Source organism: Melozone crissalis, unplaced genomic scaffold, assembly GCF_028551555.1.
Source record: "Melozone crissalis strain CALT ecotype California unplaced genomic scaffold, PUWL_Pcris_2 ptg000236l_1, whole genome shotgun sequence".
NCBI classification, from domain to species: domain Eukaryota; kingdom Metazoa; phylum Chordata; class Aves; order Passeriformes; family Passerellidae; genus Melozone; species Melozone crissalis.
The window spans coordinates 202,168-225,209 of record NW_026535997.1 but is presented as its reverse complement, the minus strand read 5'-3'; the positions used below and the strand labels follow the sequence as shown (position 1 = coordinate 225,209).

Here is a 23,042-nt window from a genome sequence, read left to right as displayed (position 1 = left end):
AAATTATATTATATATATATAATATCAACATATGTAAATATATATAAATAATATCATGTAAATATAATATAATATAATATAATATAATATAATATATAATGTAATATAATATAATATAATAATGATGTAACATAAAATTTAGTATAATTTGTATAATATAATAAAATAATCAATTAGCCTTCTAAAAACATGGAGTCAAATTCAAGACTCAAAAAATACCACAACAAACCTCACTCCAGGCCTGAATTCCAGATGAAACAACACATTCTATGTGAGCCTGGCTGCCTGAATTTGGCACAAACCACACTCCAGGCCTGAATTTCGGGTGTTTTTTGCCCCTCAGGCTCCATTTCATGGTTTTCCACACCGAGGAGTTCCACGACGTGCTGCGGATCTGGGACGGGCCGGTGGAGAACGGGATCCTGCTGAAGGAGATGAGCGGCTCGGGGCTGCCTGGGGACATCCACAGCACCTTCAACTCCGTCATCCTGCAGTTCAACACCGACTTCTTCACCAGCAAGCAGGGCTTTGCCATCCAGTTCTCAGGTGGGATGGGCAGGGGTTCCTCAAAAACCTGACCAGACCCAGAGGGAAACCCCAACCAAACCTCAGCCCTGCAAACATATTAATTTCAATTATTTAGGGTGATATATTCCAATATTTATGGAATGTTCAGGTTTGTGCAGTTGTTTTGGAGTGATAAAAACAGGGAGTGGTTGGGTGAGTGATGATGTGACTTTGCCTGGACTGAGACACATTGAAACATCTTCCCAAGTTTGGGTTTTCTGTTTTTTCTTTCCATAACTTTCTGTCTAGGGTGTCTTGCTTGGCTGGGGGAACAAGGCAGCATTTTGGGGAGAATTTCTGCTGGGTTTCAGAGCTTTGGGATGACCCAGACAGAGGCAGAGCTTTGTGTTACGCAGCACAGCGGTGCCATCCTGGGGTTTTTTGCCACATTTGTGTCTCATCCTGCCAGGAAGGACCAGCCTGGGCTGTTAACTTCCTTATCTCCAGCTGCACAGAAAGAGAGGGATTTCCTCTGGCTCTTTCAAGAGCAGCTTTCTCTAAACTGCCTGGCTGTAACAGACTCTCATCAACTTAGCAGGAAATAAGCTCCTGATCTGGAGCTGGGCTTTATTGACTGCTCCTGCTCAAAGCCTTTGTTCAGCAGGTGTGACTAAGCAGCCAGACCTGAGCTCAGACCTGTCCACTTTGGGATCTTGGGACCTTTAATGAGGTGGATAAGCTCACAAAACTCCTATTACTCCAGGATTTTCCCTGCTGGTAAATCCATGTGCTGTTGGCAGACCTTGAGCTCAGGCAGCAGCGAAGCTTTGCCTGTCCCCAGCTCAGGGGACATCTCAGACCTCAAAGAGAGGCAGCAACAAGTCTGGAAAGGAAACAAACACATTTCTGAAAGGTCAGGCTTGATGCTTCACAGATCTTGAGGCTAAATTTCTCTGGCACTCAGGGGAAAGCGTGAAGTGCTGGTGGCTGAGTTGATTTTGCAGCATGTGCCTTGGCACAGAACTCTCCAAAAGCACCGTGGAGGATCAGTGGGTGTCTGGCCTGATGGAGTAAACAGCCATGTGCACAATTCTACATCAAAGCTGCTCCCTGGGTGCTGCTCTTGAACTTGCTGGTCCCCAGAGCCTTTCCCAGCTGGAGTGGCAGATGCTCAGAGCAAAGGGAAAAGCACTTTTTGTGTGTCGGGGAACTTTGTGGGATGCTGAAGGAGGAGGGATGGGGAAACAAGGCATGGCCTGGATGTCTGGGTAAGGACAGAGCCTGAGGGCAGCCAGTGCTGCAGGCCTGGTGTTAAATAAACATTGATATTCAGGAGTGCTTTTAATTCCCTGCAGTGTCCACAGCCACATCCTGCAACGACCCAGGAATCCCCCAGAACGGGAGCCGGAGCGGGGACAGCCGGGAGGCCGGGGACTCCATCACCTTCCAGTGCAACCCCGGCTACAGCCTGCAAGGGGAGGCCCAGATCACCTGTGTGCAGATCCAGAACAGGTTCTTCTGGCAGCCTGACCCTCCCACCTGCACAGGTACACAAGGAAACAGACACAGATCTGTGACCTGAATCCATGGACACAAGGCCATGTCCTGGCACACGAACATAGATCCACGACCTGAATCCATGGACAGATCCATGTCCTGAATCCATGGACACAGGGCCATGTTCTGGGCCCAGGGACACAGATCCCTGTCCTGAATCCATGGACACAGATCCCTGTTCTGAGCCCATGGATGCAGATGCATGTTCTAAACCCATGGATGCAGATCTGTGACCTGGATCCATGGACACAGATCCATGATCTGAGCCCAGGGATGCAGATCCATTATCTGAGCACATGGACACAGATCTGTCATCTGAATCCATGGACACAGATCCATGATCTGTGCCCATGGATGCAGATCCATGTCCTGGGCACATGGACATAGATCCCTGTGCTTAATCTGTGGACACAGATGCTTGTTTTAACTCCGTGGACACAGATCCCTGTCTTGAGCCCATGGATACAGATCCATGTTTTAAACCCATGGACACAGATCCATGACCTGAATCCATGGACACAGATCCACGTCCTGAATTCATGGACACAAATCCATGTCCTGAACCCATATACACAGGTCCATGTTCTGAGCCCAGGGACACAGGTCCATGTTCTAAACCAATGGACACAGATCCACATCCTGAATTCATGGACACAGATCCATCCTGAACCCTGTTATAAAATTTCACTCCACACATCTTAAAAAATCAAGAAATATTTTTAAAAAAATATCCTTCAGGTCTCCACAGCTGTGATTAAAAATGCTGATTTTCTAATACTTCAAATTGTACTTCAAATTATACTTCAATTGTTTATAGTTTTTTTCCCAGCCAATTTTAATATGAAGTGACAAAGGATTTGGAGGAATAATCAGTGAAATATCAGTAACTGGGGGAGAGGCAGCCTAGTTGGAGCTAAACTGGGAAAACTCAGTGTTAAATTTAGGGCTGACTGGGGGTATTTAGCATTTCAGATGCGTTTTCCCCTCTTTGTGGCACCACTGTGAAACAATCCAGGCTGGGAGAGCCCCGGGAGGTTTGGGCCATTTGAAGTCTGCATCCCTCCCAGTCCCAGGCACCACTGGCTGGGTCCAGCTCCTGCTTCAAACCCTTTGGAGACTCTGGGTGGGATTTTCAAAGGAATCCGAGGGTGTTGAACACTTGTCTCCCTCAGGCTTTTCAAAAATGAGTCCTTAGATTTCAGTTTCTGCAGAGTTTTCCCCTGACGTTACAGTATGGGAGGGGAAGGCACCCTTGGGGTTAAAATTGGGATGAATGGGCACAGAAGAGATGCTGGTGTGTTCTTCCAAGGCATTTCTGGGGGGACTTTCAGCCAAATTTTCCATATCTGTACTGTGATTTCAGTAGAAGGATAACATTTCTCCATTTTTGGACTTGAAAAAGCTCTCTAACAGGTACTATGGCATTTCTAGACCAGCCCCACTGGGGTTTACCTGATATTTTTCCTGATATTTTTCTTTATCAAAGCTCACAGGACAATCCCACATGCTCACTCCTTCATGGAAAATGTTTCCAAGATTTATCCCATCATTTTTATCCCATCCCAGCTCATTTCCCACTCTGTAGCTGCTCTCAGACCTCCCCACAGGCTGTGCTCTCCCTGCTCTCATTCCATCCCAAATGTGGGAAGTTTGGTGGTTTCTCCAAGGTATTTTTGGGGGACTTTCAGCCAAATTTTCCATATCTGTGCTGTGGTTTCCTGGTGTGTCCCAGAAGGATGACATTTCTCCATTTTTGGACTTGAAAAAGCTCTCTAATCCCTACTATGGCATTTCTAGACAAGCCCCACTGGGTTTTACCTGATACTTTTCTTTATCAAATTCCACATGCTCATTCCTTCATGGAAAATGTTTCCAAGATTTATCCCATCATTTTTATCCCATCCCAGTTCATTTCCCACTCTTTATCTGCTCTCAGACCCCCTTCCTTTCACCCCAAATACGTGAGGGCCGATCTGGGAAACCTCCGAGCCCTCACAAAGAGCCTGCATAATAAAAAACTGACAGGAAAAATATCAGTCATGTTTTGCCACGGTGAGAAACACGAGCAGGCACTTTGAGCCTTAAAAAAGCAATAATTGATTTTTCAATCAGCTTGGCATTTAATGTGCTGGGAAGTGGAGTAAACACGACAGAGCCATTTAGGCCCAGACGTGTTTTCACCTCGTTACGGGCGAGCAGGCCTTGACAGGGACTTCCATAAATGCAGCAGGAAAGTGGAATTTCTCCCTCTCTCTCCCTCCTGGCTCTTCACTTATGGATTTTAGGAAGGTCCTGGTGGCATCCAGAGATCTCTTTGAGGTGTTTGACAGAGCCCTCACCTGGCAGAGCCACCACAACCTCATGTCCTACATGAGCCTCAGGGTCACTTCCCACTAAAATGCCCCACAAGGATTCTGTGCTGTCTCAATCCCCTCTGTCTATCACATCTCCTTTATTTTATTCCATTCCTGCTTCCCATTTGGTGCTTTGGAAGTCTGCGTGCTCTAAATTGTGAAAAACGCCAATCACTTGTTTTTGAAATTTTAAAAGTTTAATAGTAATAAAATGGTTATAAAAATAGTAATACAATTAGAATTAATTAACATTAATTCTATTCTATATAATAATTATTAATATTAATTAATAATAATTTGGACAAATTGAATTAGGAGAATATGAGACAATAAATACAAAGAGTTACAGACGGTCCGGGGACCTTTTCTGGGCAGCATGAGCCTGAAAAAGGACACAGTTAACAAACGATTAACCGTTAAAAAAAATAACCTGTTGCATATTCAAACACCTCATACATGATGCATAAATTCCATTCAAATACAGGATTCTGTCTGGGCAGTGTCAGCTTCTTCCTCTGAATCCTAACAGCACCTTTGAGGTGGGAAGAAGTTAGTTTCTTTTGATAAGAGGGCAATAAATTCTTTTTTTCTGAAAGATTTAGGTGTCCTGTGGCTGCTATCTCAATGCGAGTCCTTTCTTTAAAAAAGTATCCTACATAGCATAGTTTCTATTTTAACATTTTGTTATAACCTAAAACTATATTTAACACACTACTTAAGAGGATTAATCCAGCATTACTTCCTAACACAACACATATAACATTCATTTGAATATTTGCAAAAAGCCGATCATAAAATACGCATTTTTCACAAGAGGCTCACCCTTGGTGGTTTTCCTGCAGCTCCGTGTGGCGGGATCCTGACGGGCCCGGCTGGGGTGATCCTGTCCCCACAGTACCCAGAGCCATATCCCCCAGGGAAGGAGTGTGACTGGAAGCTGACAGTGTCCCCTGACTATGTCATTGCCCTGGTGTTCAGCGTGTGAGTACACAAGGGTTTGGTGCCATAGCCTTGGGGAGGGGACGCATGGTTTGGTGCCATGGCCACAGAGAGGGGAGGGAGGATCTGGGTGTGGATGTCTGAACTTTGGGAAGGAATCTGATGGAGCTGTCCCATGTCCCTGGATAATCTGTTCCCAGACATTTTTTGGGGAGGAGATCCTCTTATTCCAGCTGCAGTTCCTCTTTGATAGACAGAACATTGTCACATATTTTCTGGAAAAATCCAAAAATCCCTTTGGCCGGGATTCTTCTGAGAAGAATCAGAGAAAAAGGAAAACAATTCTTATCTGATTTGCTTCTCCTGTGTTTTGCTCACATGTGGAATGTGTTTGGAAATTGTTTACGCACAGGTGATTGTTTCATTGGATTCTGCTGTGAGTTGTTTTCACTCTTTGGCCAATTAGGGCCAAACTGTGTCAGGACTCTGGAGAGAGTCACGAGTTTTCATTATTATCTCTTTAACCTTCTATATTCTTTAGTGTAGTTTAGTTTGCATTCTTTAATATAATACAGTATCATAAAATAATAAATCAGCCTTCTGAGAACATGGAGTCAGATTCATCATTCCTTCCACCCCAGAAATAAATAGAACATGATGTGGCACAGCCCAGGAATCCCTGCAGCAGCTGCAGCTCTGAGACCAACCCCATCCCAACCCCTTGACTCCATCCCTACTCCTGGATCCCTCAGACATGGATAGAGGCAGGAATTTCCTCTGCCTGGCAGGATTTTGGAGCAGGAGCAGCCAGTCCCTGCCCCGGGTTTCCACATCCCAGAACATCAACGCGGAATTCTCCACTAATATGTCCTGACCCCAAGCTCTCCTCCTTTGCTTTTGCAGCTTCAGCCTGGAGCCTGGCTACGATTTCCTGCACATCTACGATGGGCCTGACTCCCTGAGCCCTCTGATTGGGAGTTTTTATGGCTCCCAGCTGCCAGAGAGGATCGAGAGCAGCAGCAACAGCCTTTTCCTGGCGTTCCGGAGCGACGCCTCCGTCAGCAACGCTGGCTTCGTCATCGAGTACACAGGTGAGGGCTGGGGGCTCAGCAGCTACCTGGGGCTTTCCCTCTGCTTATTCCCACATTATTCCACTTGTTGGAACAACTGGAGAGGCTCTAGGTGCTGTGGAAAACTCCTTCCAAGGGGAATTATTGTGTTTTGGCATCCCCAAAGCAGAGGGTGGAGAAAGGGAGGTGAAGAGGAGTGGAGTGAAACTGGAAAAGTGGTGCTCAAAAGTGTCCAAAATTTGTGCATCAAGACCCCACCAGCAGCTACCTGGGGCTTTCCCTCTACTTATTCCCAGATTATTCCACCTCTTTGGAACAAGGCTCTAGATGCTGTGGAAAGCTCCTTCCAGGGGGAATTCTGGTGTTTTGGCATCCCCAAAGCAGAGGGTGGAGAAAGGGAGGTGAAGAGGAAAGGAGTGAAACAGGAAAAGAGAAAAAGTGGTGCTCAAAGTGTCCCAAATTTGTACATCAAGACCCCACAGAGCCAGGAGAACCCAAGATTTCAGGATTTAAAGGTTGAGGATACAAATGTGTGATGAGCAGTGGGGGTTGACCAATCTGTGGCTTCCAAAACAGGGAATTGATGCTCTGAGGAAAAAGAAAATCCCATCTTTTTGTGCCCCATTCATTTGGATCTCCTGGTGCAGCTGCTGTGGACAGGAAACCATGGGATCACCTGATTTTTCATGCAGAGAAGCAAAAGCAAAACCTGTGGGCTTTACAGTTTCCTGTTTCTCCTTTCCACACCTTCCCCAAAATCTGAGAGCCCCTGATTTAATGCTTAAGCACACTTGAATTGTTCCCAGAGCCACTGCTCTCAGAAAAGCCCTTGTCTTTAATGAGCAATTTCCAAATGACAAAAGAGCAGGATTAATCAAAGCCTCTAATTATATTGCAGGCAGGGAAAAAAATTAAAGAAAAGAAAACCCCCCCAAAAAAAAGCTGTTAGAAGAAGGAAAAAAATATCTAAGTCCTGACAGCTCTGTAGTGTTCTCTGGAGTTTTTATGTGGAAATGGGATTTTAAACTCTGCAGGAAGAGAATTTTTCACTATCTACCTGCCAGGAGGGTGGAGCAAGGTGGGGTTTGGCCTCTGCACCCAGGGAACAGGGACAGGATGAGAGGGAGCAGCCTGAAGTTGTGCTATGGGAGGCTCAGGTTGGACATGAGCAGGAACTTCTGCATGGAAAAGGTGCCAGGCCTTGGAAAGGGTGGAATCCCCACCCCTGGAGGTGTCCAAGGAATAAATGAAAGAATCCCAGACTGGTTTGGGTTGGAAAGGACTTTAAAATCCATCCATGGGCAGGAACAATCCCACCATCCCAGATTGCTCCCAGTTCCATCCAGCCTGGCCTTGGACACTTCAGGGATGGGGAATCCAGGATTTCTCTGTGCCAGATGGAGATTCCTCCCCATCTCAAATATGATTTGTCCTTGTGGCTGGTGACAGGGTGGGGATGGGTCGCAGCTTGGACTCGATGGTCCTGAAGGGAATTTCCAGCCTCAGCGATCCTGGGGTTGTGTGAAATCAGAGTTTTGATTTGGCTTATGGTCCTTCAAGACCCCACTGAACCCAGGGGAACCCAGGATTTCAGGATTTAAAGGCTGAGGGTACAAATGTGTGATGGGCAGAGGGGGTTCCCCAGTCTGTGGTTCCCAAAACAGGGAGTTTGGATTTTGGGTGCCTGGGTGGGAACTGGAGCCTCCCTTCTCCCAGAATCCAAACCAAATCCCAAATCCACACCCTGCAAATGGTGCCAGTCCTTGTGAAAATCCCACACATTCTCAGGTGAAAAAAATCCTAAAAAAAATCCCATTGCACTTATCAAAGCAGCAGAGGAGCTGCGCCCGAGGAATAAAAATCCTAGGAAATTTGGTTTTTAACATTTTTTTAATATGTTTTTTAAAATTTTATCTCTTTCCCTGCAGAGAACCCCCGGGAGTCCTGCTTTGACCCAGGCTCCATCAAGAATGGCACCAGGGTGGGCACAGACCTGAAGCTGGGCTCCACCATCACCTTCTACTGTGATGGGGGCTACGACATCGAGGGGGGCCCCACCCTCACCTGTGTGATGGGAGGGGATGGGAAACCCACCTGGAACAAGCCACGCCCCACCTGTACAGGTAAATCCCACGGGAAGGGGCTGGGGGGAGGATCTGCCCAGAGCTGGACCCCTCAATGCATCCTCCATGGAAAAATGGGGGTTAATTCACAGGGGTTTTCTCAGTTTTTCTATAATTTTTTAGGGGTTTTACCAGGAATTAGATTTCATTGTTTTTCAGGGGTTTAACAGCTCTTTTTTTAAAGGAAGAGCTGATTTTGGGGAGTTTTCTTGAGGGTTTTCTTGGAGACAGACAGGAAACTGGACATGACTGATTCAGTGCCTGGCACAGGACAGGAGTCAGGAATCCTCTTAAACCTTGGCTAAACCTGATCCTTGCCAATCCAAACCCTCAGTCTTGGGTGTTGCTGAGCAGGGACAGAGCTCAGTGACAAAACAAGGGGTTTTTCCTTAGGGTTTATCTGTGGTTATTTTATTTTCTTTTCTGACTTCATGGTTTGCAGTCAGATTTGAGCTGAGAAGGGGATCAAGAGGCAGCTGGTGGGGGGAAGGAGTGAAATCCCTAATTTGGGAAGGCTGTGGCAGGAAAAACTGAGGAAAGGTGGCAAAAGGAGCTCATCCCCAGCTGTGAGTGGGGAACAGAGCAAATCCCACATTAGTTAGTGGTTTGATAATTCCAGCACAAACTCAGGGTGGGATAAACCTGATTTTTCCAATGAGAACTTTCAGGCAGCAGCACCTGGAGCAGGGGATGGTGGCTGGGGACATTTCCAGGCTCCAGGGATGCTCCATGATCCTTTTCCCTTGCAGCTCCCTGTGGCGGGCAGTACACAGGCTCAGATGGAGTCGTCCTGTCCCCAAATTATCCCCAAAACTACACCAGTGGCCATGTGTGCCTGTACTCCATCGTCGTGCCCAAGGACTATGGTACCATGCTTGGAATTTTTATGGGATTCTCTTCTTATTTGCTGGGTTTTTAATGATAATTTTTCTAAGTTCATCCAGAACTGGAGATAAGGAAGATGGGAGAGGAGGTAGCAGGAGAGGTAGCAGGAGGTGCTGTTGGGTGCTCTTTGTGCTGGAGTCAGAGAAAATTCTGGATTTGTCCAATTTTGTCCATTGCAGCTAATCAATAATTATAATTCCTCAGTGGAATTCTGCGCCTCGTGTTCCCTAGGCAGGGAAAGGGTAATGAGCCACAGGAAATTCCCAGTGGGCTGGGAATCAGTGGGAAAATGTTGAGTTAATGAAGCCAGGGGAGTCTGGTGCTGCCTCTGGAATTTGGGGATAAATAAAAGGCTCCCATTTTTCCAGGCTGTCACTCCCTGCCTGGAATAAAGGCAGCTGAAACGCAGGACAGAGGTTGTGCTGGGAAAAGAAATCCCAGTTTGGAATGTTGGGAATCCTGGGGGGTCAGGGCTTGGACTGGACGGTCCTTGGGGTCTGGTTCAGCTCAGGGGATTCTCTGAGTCCATGAAAATGCCTTGGCCCCAGAGGCTGGGTGTGGAGGGCGGTGTAGGGACAGCAATGGGGTGGCAATGGGATGACAGTGGGGACAGCACTGGGATTGAGTGAGGATGATGGTGTAATGACACTGGGGACAGAAGTGTGGTGGCACTAGGGACAACAGTGGGACAGTAGTATGGTGACATTGGGGACAGCAGCATGGTGATGCTGGGGACAGCAGTGGGATGGCAGTGTGGTGACATTGGGGACAGCAATATGGGGATGCCAGTGTGGCGGCACTGGGAACAGCAGTGTGGTGGCACTGGGGACAGCAGAGGGATGACACTGGGGACAGCAATATGGGGACGCCAGTGTGGTGGCACTGGGAACAGCAGTGTGGTGGCACTGGGGACAGCAGTGGGATGACACTGGGGACAGCAATATGGGGACGCCAGTGTGGTGGCACTGGAGACAGCAGCGTGGTGATGCTGGGGACAGCAGTGTGGTGACACTGGGGACAGCAGCGTGGTGATGCTGGGGACAGCAGTGTGGTGGCACTGAGGACAGCAGTGGGATGGCAGTGTGATGACACTGGGGACAGCAGCGTGGTGATGCTGGGGACAGCAGTGGGACAGCAGTGTGATGACATTGGGCACAGCAGTGTGATGGCCATGGGGACAGCAGCATGGTGGCACTGGGGACAGCAGTGGGATGGCAGTGTGGTGGCACTGGGGACAGCAGTGGCCGGTGCCAGCCCTGTCCCTGTCCCCACAGTGCTCTTCGGGCAGTTTGCCTTTTTCCAGACGGCGCTCAATGACGTGGTGGAGGTGCACGATGGCCCCACGGAGCACTCACGGCTGCTCAGCTCCCTCTCAGGCTCTCACTCAGGTAGGGAGCTGCTCCCTATCCCCTGTCCCTGTCCCTGCTGGAGACAGCAGCTTTGTCACAGCTGTCACCCAACACCCACTCTCTGTGGCTCATTCCTCCACCTCTGTGTCTCTCCTGTTTTCCCTCCTCCCCATCCAGGGGAATCTTTGCCATTGGCCACCACCAACCAGATCCTCATCAAATTCAGCTCCAAGGGTCAATCCACAGCCAAAGGCTTTCATTTCGTCTACCAAGGTGAGTTCAGGTGTGTTCTGGAAGTGTCCTCGGGTCGCTCCCAGGGGTGTCCTGAGTGTCCTGAGCTGCTTTTGGTGTCTGGGGGTTCTGAGCAGGGAATATCACAGGGAATTAGGATTCCTTTGGGAGCAGAGCTCTGGCAGGGCTGCTCTGGGTGCTTTGTATTCTGCCCTTTCATTCCCACTCAGCCTGAACCCTGCACATCCCAGGATTACCATCAGCCCCATCCCAGCGTCGTGCCCGGAGTCACACAGGGAATTTGGAGATTTATCTCCCAGCAATTCTCCCCAGTGGCATTTTTAGCACTTTCGCTGGGTGCAAGCAGCTGAAATCCCGTCTGGCAGCTCGGAAATCCTCCCTGTGTGCGTGTCACAGGCTCGGGGCTGTCACACTGCTGCCCCTTGATCCTTTCAGTAACAGCTTTGTGCTGCGCTGGGCGAGAACAACTCGGGGATTTTATGGGAGTAAATAGCAAATGATGCATGGAACAGTGGGAAAGCAGAAGGGATTTCTCACCCACGTGCTCCCTGGAGTTATCTGTGGGAACATCCAGGCTTGTGCTGCAAAGAGGGGACAGACACTGGCACGACCTGACCTGAGCCTTCTGCAGGGGTGAAGCAAAGCATGGTTTGGATTTTGGAGTAGTTGGAGATCTGTTCTCTTGAATTCCTGCCTAATGAGTGTGAAACAGCCGTGGTTGTGATTGTAATCTTCAAAGAGCTCAGCAGAACAAAGGTTTTGATGAAAGCAGGGAAGGTTTCCTCCTCCCTCCTGCAAGAGCTTGCACGGGAAGCAAGGGGAAAAGGGCGATCCTGATTTGGATCTGCCTGGCCAGACTCTAATTAGCTAAACACTCATAAATTTAAAGCAACTCAGAGGAAAATATTAATTGAATTCTTCCTTGGCAATAGACCTGGGTTTTTTTGATGGGTTTTTCTCCTCACTTACCTGCCAGACTCATTCCTGTCTTTGTAATTCCCAGTATTCAACAGGAAAATCAATAATTTTAGCACCATCACAACTTAAATCCCCCTTTTCTCTCTTTTCCAAAGGAGATTTTTTTCCCAATTACTGTTCCTTCATGACCATGAGGCCCAGGGAGCTGAGGAACCGAAAGGCTCCTGCATTGGGTGACAAAACAATGTTTTGGGAAGCCACTGCCAAATCCTTTGGTTCCCCTGGGTAAAAACAGCCTTTTGGTGTGGGGAAAGTTCTCTGGAAGGAGGCAGTGGGGGGATTCTGGATGTCCCAGCTGCTTTTATTTCAAGTATAGAATCATTAAATCATTAAAGTTAGAAAAAACCTCCAAGATCTTCAAGTCCAACCTTCATCCAGGTGCCCCCATGCCCACCCAGCTGTGTCACCAAGTGCCACCTCCACTCGGTCTGGCATGGAGCCACTTGAACTCAGATCACCTGAGCTGGCAGAACTGGGAGTGAAATGTTGTTTTTTTTCTCTTCTCAGTGGTCATGCTTGGATTCAGCTCACTTTTGGGGTTTAGGTGCTTTGGGATTTAGGAATGATCAGTCAATGGTCATGCTTGGATTAAGCCAATCTTTAGGATTTAGATGCTTAGGGGTTTAGGAGTAATCACTCAATGGTCATGCTTAGATTAAGCCAATCTTTAGGATTTAGGTATAATCAGTCAATGGTCATGCTTGGATTAAGCCAATCTTTGGGATTTAAATAAAATCAAGTTGTGGTTATGCTTGGATTCATCCTCTCTTTGTGATTTAGATACTTTGGGGTTTTGGATACAATCAGTCAGTGGCCAAGTTTGGATTTAGCCCCTCCTTGGGGTTTAGATACAATTGGTCAATGGTCATGTTTGGATTCAGCCCCTATACTTTAAGGTTTTAGATACAATCAGTCAATGGCCAAGTTTGGATTTAGCTCTTCCTTGGGATTTAGATACTTTGGGGTTTAAGTACAATCAGTCAATGGTCATGTTTGGATTCAACTCTGATACTTCAGGTTTTTAGATACAATCAGTCAATGGTCAAGTTTGCATTCAACCCCTCGTTGGGGTTTAGATACAGTCAATGGCCAAGTTTGAATTCAGCCCTTCCTTTGGGATTTAGATACTTTGGGGTTTAGGTACAATCAGTCAATGATCATGTTTGGATTCAGCCCCAATACTTTAGATTTTTAGGAACAGTCAATGGCCAAGTTTGGATTCAGCCCCTCCTTGGAGTTTAAATACTTTGAGATTTAGATACAATCAGTCAGTGGCCAAGTTTGAATTCAGCCCTTCCTTTGGATTTAGATACTTTGGGGTTTAGGTACAATCAGTCAATGGTCACGTTTGGATTCAGCCCCTCCTTGGGGTTTAGGTACAATCAGTCAATGGTTGTGTTTGGATTCAGCCCCTCTTTGGGGTTTAGATAAATCAGCCAATGGCCAAGTTTGGATTCAGCCACCCTTTGGGATTTAAACACTTTGGGGTTTAGGTACAATCATTCAATAATCATGTTTGGATTCCCCCCCTGACACTTCAGGCTTTGGGTACAATCACTCAACAGTCAAGTCTGCACCCAGCACCTCTCCGCATTCAGACGCTCAGTAATTCCAGTGTAAAACAGACAAATCTTCTCTCCACCATCTCCCTGCCAGCACTAACTCTGTTTTGCCTGTGTCCTCCCTGTGTGCCAGCCGTGCCCCGCACCAGCGCCACGCAGTGCAGCTCGGTGCCGGAGCCGCGGCACGGCCGGCGCCTGGGCAGCGACTTCGCCGTGGGCGCGCTGGTGCGCTTCGAGTGCAGCCCCGGCTACAGCCTCAGGGGCTCCCCTGCCATCCAGTGCCTGGCCATGCCCGGGGCCCTGGCCCAGTGGAACTCCTCCGTCCCCACCTGCATGGGTAGGTGCCACCTTGGTTTTTTTAAAGTTTTTCTGAGTTTTCTGGTGTTTGCGTTCTTGTCGCGCGCTTTATGTAAATAATTATTGTTCTGCGTTCTTTTATGGAGGAGGAGAAATTTTATGGGCTGTTGGTTTGTCCAGTGTCATTGGACAAGTGGCATTGTCACCCTCCAATCCACTGTCACTTTTGGAAATCTATAACTGTTAGAAATTAAAAGCTCTCTTTTTACCTTGAAAAGAGCAGCGTGTCCACGGAGTTTTATTTTAAGAGGAGAAATTTGATGGGCTGTTGGTGTGTCCAGTGTCATTGGAGAGGTGGCTCTTCCACCCTCCAGTACACTGCCACTTTTGGAAATCTATAAATGTTAGAATCAGAAATGAAAAGCTCTCTTTTTACCTTCACATCATTTTATTTCCTATAGCAACAGGTAGGTGGCACTGGGAGAGGTGGGAGCAGGGTGGGTGGCACTGGGAATGTTGTTGGGAGCTGTGCTGCTCTCTGGGTTGTCCTGAAAGGGGACAGGGGTTGGATGTTGGTGGTGTTTGTGGGTCTCTTCCAGCTTGAAGAAAAATCAACAGCAAAACAAAGCACTAATGAATTGAAATGTAAATGAATGAAATGTTCAAGACTTCTTTAGAACCTCTTGTGGTTCTGTCCAGAGAGGTTGTGGCTGTCCCATCCGTGGAAGTGTGCAAGGCCAGGTTGGACAGGGATTGGAACAATCTGGGATAGTGAAGGTGTCTGGGAGAAGGGATTTGGGGATCTTTAAGGTCCCTTCCCACCCAAACTGTTCCATGGTTGTCTGATAAAAAACAAAGCCCAGCCTGGCTCTGAATAAGAACAGTTTAACCCCAAATTCCAGGGAATTGACATTTTTGATCCAGTACTCTTGTGAGATCTGGGACAGCATCTCAAATAAATCAGATCTGGCTGAAAGCTGCTTTCACATCCTCTGAAGGAGAGGATGAAGATCATCCTCGTGTGCTCCCCACACCCAAGGAATGTGCCAAAAGTTGCACGAAAAAGTTACTGGAAAGAGGATTATTCCTAAAATCTCATCCTTAAATCACAACCAGCTCTCGATTTCTTGTAATTTTAACAATGTTTTTTTTTAGCAAAACCAATTCCTTGTGCTTTCCTCCCGGCAGTGCCCTGCGGGGGGAACCTGACGGAGAGGAAAGGAACCATCCTGTCCCCAGGCTTCCCTGAGCCCTACCTGAACAGCCTCAACTGCGTGTGGAAGATCACAGTGCCCGAGGGAGCAGGGATCCAGGTACAGCCAGGACAGACAGCAGGACACTCGGGGTGTGCTGCTCTCACATGATGGGAAATTGCTGTTCCTCGTAGGACAGGGATGGGTTGATGTGGAATTCTCTGGAATCAGGGATTTATTTATTTATAGCCAGGATTAGGCAGGGACTCATTGGTGACGTTTATTGTGACGGTGTTCACAGGGGTCTTAGGATGAGGGAAGAGATGAGGATCTGACTCCATGTTTCAGAAGGCTTGATTTATTATTTTATGATATATATTCTATTCTATTCTATTCTATTCTATTCTATTCTATTCTATTAACTATACTAAAAGAACAGAAGAAAGGATTTCATCAGAAGGCTAGCTAAGAATAGAAAAAGAAGGAATGATGACAAAAGCTTCTGTCTTGGACAGACAGTCTGAGCCAGCTGACTGTGATTGGCCATTAATTAGAGACAATTAACATGAGACCAATCACAGATGCACCTGTTGCATTCCACAGCAGCAGATAATCATTGTTTACATTTTGTTCCTGAGGCTTCTCAGCTTCTCAGGAGGAAAAATCCTAAGGAAAGGATTTTTCAGAAAATACCACGGCTGCAGCTTGTGACCAGGCAAGGAGCTGTGCCAGGGGAGGGGCAGGTTGGATTTAGGGAAAGGTTCTCCTTCCCCCAGAGGGTATTTGGGCACTGCCAGGGTCCCCAGGGCATGGGCACAGCCCCAGGGATGCCAGAGCTCCAGGAGCATTGCCAGGGAGGCACAGGGTGGGATTTAGGAAGAGCAGGCCCGTGGTCCCTCAGTGTGACCCTTACTCTGGCACAAAAGAGGGGGAATTTGAGTTAAATTTTAGTTTTTTATTGTGATTGTCCAGGGAGGCTGTGGATCCTCCAGCCCTGGAAGTGCCCAAGGCCAGGTTGAGTAGGCCTTCCAAGCTGTTCCACTCTTGGATAGTGGGAGATGTTCCTGCCCACAGCAGAGATTTTGGAACGAGATGAGTTTTAAAATCCGTCCCAAACACTTAAAATTCTTTGGGTCCCCCACCAGTGCTGAGGTCTGCACTTCCACATGTCACCAGGATCTGCTGTCACCCATCAGCTTCTCTGGGACTTCCAGGAGGGCAGAAAGCCCTTGGAGAAAGATTTTGGCTTTTCAGGACCTGAAACAGCTTCAGGGAGGGGTCTCAGTGCAGCCCCCAGGGAGGGAATGACCACGGAGCTGGAGCTGGATCCATCCTGGCTCCACTTCCCTCAGTGTGACCCCTACTCTGGCACAAAAGAGGGGGAATCTGGGTTAAATTGTAGTTTTTTATTATGATTGTCCAATGAGACTGTGGATGCTCCAGCCCTGGAAGTGCCCAAGGCCTGGTTGAGCAGGGCTTCCAACCTGTTCCACTCTTGGATAGTGGGAGATGTCCCTGGCCACAGCAGAGATTTTGGAACAACATGAGCTTTAAAATCCATCCCAAACTTAAAATTCTTTGATCCCACATTTTTGGGTCCCCCACCAGTGCTAAGGCCTGCACTTCCACATGTCACCAGGATCTGCTGTCACCTGGTCACGACCCATCAGCTTCCCTGGGTCTTCCAGGAAGGCAAAAAAAGCCCTTGGAGAAAGATTTTGGCTTTTCAGGACCTGAAACAGCTGCAGGGAGGGGTCTCAGTGCAGCCCCCAGGGAGGGAATGACCACGGAGCTGGAGCTGGATCCATCCTGGCTCCACTTCCTTTGCGTTCTCCATTATTAGATCTTAATTCCAGCATCGCTTTACCCCCTTTTTTGCGCAACAATTAAAGGTTAAACAACTGTAAATCAGGGAAGGAGGTGAAATTGAAGCTTTCTTGGTAACAGCACTCAGGAGCAGGATTTTTATGTAATCAGGGTAGAAGCTGGCACTTCTGCCATGAATTATTCATTCCCGGAGCAAACCTTCCTGAGTGAATTAATTTATACACGTGGCAGTAAATAGATGCAGATCCCTTGTGAATCCACATGTCAGACTAGAATTAGGACCTTAAAAATGTTTATTCCGTTAAGCTGGAGGAGGGGGGGAGAGAGGAGAATAAATAATTTAGGCGGTGTAAGAGCAAACAAAACGCTCATTCTCACTCAGCTTCCAATAATGTAAATCACGAGAGGGGTGTAATGAGGCAGGAAAAAAGGGAAAAAAGGGTCAGTGATGGCTCCGTGGGGGTCACTGAGATTCCTGCTGGGTGAACTCCGCTCACTTTCTGCTAAAAAAAATATTTGGGAGGAACTTTACAGCCGGTTTTATTACCCGGAGTAAATCAAGGAGGAAATGGCTTCAATGGCTGAAGTGGGGGCATTGATTTTGGTTTTATTATTTATTATTTTATTTGATTTTGGTTTTATTATTTATTTTCAAACGGGGGGTTTTGATTTGTTGTGCAGCAAGGCAGGGGTAAGTGGGGAATTGGGGTGGATGAGGAAATCAGGGAAGAAGATATGGAGAGAAAGGGAGAAGGTTCACACGTGTGTAGTCAAAGTTTGAGGGCAGTGAAATCTCCTCACTGCTCATTTTTCCCAATTTTCCAGCACTCTCCTTGTTTGGAGCCAAGCTGTACAACTCATTTATGCTCCTGATTTATCTTTGAGATTCCTTTTGGATTTGTTGGGGTTTTTTGCCTGCCAATTCAATTTGAGATACCCAATGTTGGAAAATTTCATCCAGACCTTTCAGCTTAAATCTGAATTTTCCCCAAAACAGGTGGTTTTTACCCAGGTTTTCTGCCTCACTCTCACCCCATTCACCAAACTCGGGTTTTTAATGGGACACTGAAAGCTTTGAACCATCAGCATTTAGGATTTAGGCAAAATCCTTGTTAATGGTAAACAAAGCTGAGCAATTCCTTGGAGATCCTCACTCAAGCACGAGCTGCTTTTCGGTATAAATGCAGATTTCCCAGCTCTGCTTTTCAGTATAAATGCAGATTTTTCAGCTCTGTTTTTCTGTATAAATGCAGATTTCTCAGCTCTCCTGATGTTTCTCATCCAAGGATTTGTGTTGTTGTTCCAACTAATGGAGCCAAGTGACTTCCTAAGGCCTCCAAACCTTGTGGGGCATGGCAGGGAAAGGTGAAATCTGAAAATGCACTCGAGTGATCCCTCTAAAAGCTGAGGAACAAGGCTGGAACTTGATTGGATTTTTAAAATCCTGTTGTTTAATGTGAGGTGGTTTTTGGGTTTATTTTATCTCCGGGGTGCTGCTGGTTGCTCTCATTTGAAAGGGCTCAAAGTCTTCAAGGATTTCTCCAAATGGGGGAAAAAAGCTGGGATTTTCAGCAGCTGTAAATGAGCTGGGCAGTTCCAGGAGCTCTGGAGCAGCAGCAGAAAATAACATTTCTATTTGGAAGTTTTGGGGGAAAAATAGCTGGAAAATCCCAGTGGGAACAGTCAAAGGCAGAATTCTCCAAATTTTGCCAGTGTTGAACCCTCGGAGTGTGTAAACTCAATTAGTGACCCTTTAATTGCTGTTAATTTGATTTATTCCTATTATTTCAATTTTTTTTTCCTTTGTTTTGTTTCTCTCTGCAGATCCAGGTGATCAGTTTTGTCACAGAGCAGAACTGGGATTCCCTGGAAGTGTTTGATGGAGGAGACAACACAGCCACCATGCTGGGGAGCTTCTCTGGTACGTGGCCCTCGAGCCCATCAGTTCCTGCCTCATTTCATTCACCTCACAAAATTAAACTTTAAAAAAGCATCAAAAGCCAGGAATGGATTTCAAGGGAATCATGTGCTCTGTTGGGTTGGGAATTACAATTCCAATTTCTACCTGTGGGAAGGGTTGAGAGGGAGCCTTAAACACAAAACCAGTGGAGTTTTATTCCTGGAAATGGGAATTCCCTCAGCTCTGCTGGGATGTGAGGCCACCACACCTGGCAAGGTGACCTGACCTTGATGTCCCCCAGAAAGGGTGAAAGGCTACAAAACAAACTCTTATTTTTCCTTGGAATTTTTGTATTTCCTTTGGAATCCTTGTGTTTTTCTTTGAATTGTGGCTTTTAGCAGAGCAGGCTCCAGGAGCTTTGAGAGCCTTTCAAATTCAGCACCACTGGCAGAACAATGGCCCAAAACCTCATTTATTTAACAAATGTGCCCAAAATGCCCTGAGCTAGGCAGGAGAAGGGTCTGGGATGGAGCTGCCTTGTCCTGCTGCTGCAGCAGCTTCCAGGGGATGAAGGAATCCCGAATTTTCCCAAATTTTCCTGAATTTTCCCAGACCTGCGCTCCACCCACGCTGTTTCCCATCCCTTGGTGCTTTTTGTCTGTCGGTGGCCAAGCTCCAGGGGCTGAAATCCAGGAAAGGATTTCAGGAAAGGCCCTGGGTATTTCTCAATTGGCCTCGTTAGAAAGAACCTGATCAAAACCAAGAGGAGCTCATTAAGTTGGAAGGACTTTGTGTTGTCAGGAAATCTCTGAGGAGGGGGAGAGAGATCCTCTCTGTGAAAAATGCCCATCAGTTGTTTTTAACATTTTAAAAGTTTAATAGTAAATGTATCATTAAATATTAAAATAATATTTTATATAATTATTTTTCTAATATATTTTATCTATTATAATAAAATATATTGTCTATAATATATAGTATATAATATATGATATATAATATATGATATATAATGTATAATATATTAATATAAAATAGTAATATATTATTATATAATACATATGTTATATATTATACATAATATTATATTATATATTAATAATGTGTATTAATATATAATATTATTATTTAAAGTTTTATTTTACAGATAATAAAAATAGTAACGAAATGGTTATAAAAATAGTAATATAATTAGAGTAATAAAAGTGTTGGACAATTTGGATTAGGACAATATGAGACAATAAAAACAAAGAGTTATGAACAGTCTGGGTATCTTTTCTGGGCAAAATAAGCCCGAAAAAAGGACCCACATTAACAGAGGATTAACCCTTAAAAACAATAACCTGTTGCATATTCATACATCTCATCCATGATGCATAAATTCCGTTCAAACACAGGATTCTGTGTGGTCAGTGCCAACTTCTTCCTCTGAATCCTGACGGCACCTTCATGGCTGAGCAGTCAGGAAGAATTTGATTTCTTCTGATAATGGACCAATAAATTATTTTTCTCTGAAATATTGAGGTGTCCTGTGGCTGCTATCTCATTGCAAGTCCTTTCTTTAAAAAAATATCTTACATAGCTTAGTTTCTATTTTAACATTTTGTTATAACCTAAAACTATATTTAGCACACTACTGAAGAGAATTAATCCAGCATCACTTTCCAACACAACCCATATACCATCCATTTGAATATTTGCCAAAAGCCAGTCATCAAACAGGCATTTCTCACACTCTCCCCTGCCTTTGTGCTCCCCTTGTTTTGCCAGGAACCACGGTGCCTGCTCTGCTCAACAGCACTTCAAACCAGCTCTATCTGCATTTCTATTCCGACATCAGCGTCTCTGCCGCCGGCTTTCACCTGGAATACAAAAGTAAGAGCAGCTCCAGCCTTGATCCCGCAGCTCCTGCGCGATGGGGAGGTGCCTGCAGGGCTGGGGAAATGGGGGAAGGAGCTGCTGTGGCTCCCTGCTCTCAAGGAGGGAGTGATAAATAGAGGAAAGATGGAGCAGAGGGGTGGGATGAGCCTGGTGGCAGTTTTTTGTGGCACAAAGGGTTAAAAAATCCGTGGGTGCAAGGCTGGGATCTGGGTTTGGGAAGTGCTGCTTGCCAGGGACTTCCAGCTCTTGGCATTCCCTGCTGGAACCAGCAGGTCTGGATATGTCCTCATCCCAAAAATCCTGGCTGGAAGAGTCCTCAGAGGTCATCCCCTGAGGAAAGCAGGGTCAGAATGGAGATAAAACTGAATTTGAGCATTTTGATGGAGCTTGAGCTTGGAAAAACTGCAGGATTTGCACAAAGAGCCTGGGCAGGCTCTGCTCACAGCTGAGAGCTGAACCCCATGTTATCACTGTTATCAGTGTTATCAGGGGGGGTTTCTGCAGTGTTTTAGTGGGTGCTGGGGATGTTCCCCTCCCTCCCCTGCTGGATGTGCTCCTGTTCCCACAGCCCAGCACCCTGAGCTGCCCTGGGCACATTGCTGGATCCAGGAATTCCTGTGCTGTGTGCTCAGAGCCCCGCACAGGAGCATTCCCAAGGTGGTTGATCCATCCTCCTTGTCCAAGGGCACCTCTGGAAGCTCTGAGGTGGTGTGGGCACCCCTCCTTTTCAAAAACACCTTAAAAACATCTTTAATGTCCCCTCCAACCCAAATTCTGTGGTGGTGTGGAGCACTTGAGTGGGTTCCTGGTTAGGGATGATCCCAACTCTTCCTGGAATGGCAGCACTTTGCTCCCAGCAAGGCTCATGCCAGGTTTTTTTTGGGAATACAGACCCCAGCACGTGGCTAAATGTGTGATCCTAGCCAGGATCCTTTCGAAAAGAAATCCCCAGTGGTGAGAGAACAAACCTGAGTGAGGCAGGGAAGAGAATCCTTTGGGAAATGGCTGTCAGGTTTGGATGGGGATGACAAAAACTCATTTTCCCCTGGGTCTGTGTTTGATTCCTGATGTCTGATCAGGAGAGGTGGAGGTGCCTGTTATTTTGGATAATACTGGCAGAGAATCCTGGAATATCCTGAGCTGGAAGGATCCACCAGCATCATCCAGTCCAACCCTGGCCCTGCACAGGCATCCCAGCAATCCCACCCTGTCCAAACACTCCTGGAGCTCTTGGGATTGTTCCCATTCCCTGGGGAGCCTGGGGGGAAGAACCTTTCCCTAAATCCAGCCTAAACATTTTGGGGTTATCCTGCAGAGCCAGGAATGGGATGGATGATCTGTGAAGTCCAAAACTTCCTGGAGCTTTTGGGAATGTTCCCATTCCCTGGGGAGCCTGGGGAGAAGAACATTTCCCTACATCCATCCTAAACATTTTGGGGCTGGTTATCCTGCAGAGCCAGGTGTGGGGTGGACGATCCTTGCAGGTCCCAGCTCAGGATATTCCATGATTTTTCCCAGCTCTGCTGCTGGTGAGGGTGAGCCTGGGCTTGTTTGGAGGGAGTTGGGTGATTTAGGACCCTTCCCACCCAAACCAGTGTGAGATTCCCTGCAATGGCACAGCTGGAGCTGCTTTAAAGCCAAGCAGCACTAAAACCTTCCAGGATTTGCTGCCTTTACTCACTGAAACCCTGTCCATTATTGGATCCAGCAGGATTACAGCCACCACAGGATTGGGAGAGGAAAAAATGTGCTCAGCCTGTGCTCTGGGAGCTGCAGGAATCCTCTGGCTGTGACTCTGTTTCTTCTCCAGCTCTATTCCAATCGATAAATCCTTTGAGCACCCTCCTGCAAAAATCACGGCCAGGTTTTTCATGAGCCTGGGGATTATCAGCCCTGTCTGTTTCCTTGGCTGAGGAAATTAATAGGTGTTGATTTTCAGGGCAGCTGGAAATAATGTGATTTCTGCTCTGTTTGTACAATTGGAATCTCCCAGCCCTGAGCCCTGGGTTTGGTTTTTTTTTTTTTTCTGTGTTTTTTTCTGGGAGGAAGTTGGGAGAGATGAGCTCAAACAGGGGAGGAAAACTCAGGTTTCTCCCTCACTGTGGCGCTCAGGCTGAGCTCTTACCTCTGCATGCTCCAAAGCCAGGAACAATTTGGGACTGAGTGAAAGGCACTGATGTGAAGGAGAAGTTATTTAAAGCCATTTTCCCTGCTGCCTCTCTGAAGGTCAAGCAGCACATCCAGGAGCAGGGAGGGAAGCGTGACTGGGCTTTGGGAGGAGACTCAGCCTCTCCTTGCTCCTTTTCTCTTTTATTTTCCCCCTGCCTGGGGCTCTGTGGGGAGCAGGAGCCCTTGCAGGGATGCAGGA

At 46.8% G+C, this 23,042-nt stretch overlaps 1 pseudogene; it reads left to right on the top strand.

Moving 5' to 3' along the window:
• The window catches only part of LOC128949461 (CUB and sushi domain-containing protein 2-like), a 139,713-nt pseudogene that overhangs the window by 76,684 nt on the left and 39,987 nt on the right, over positions 1 to 23,042 (top strand).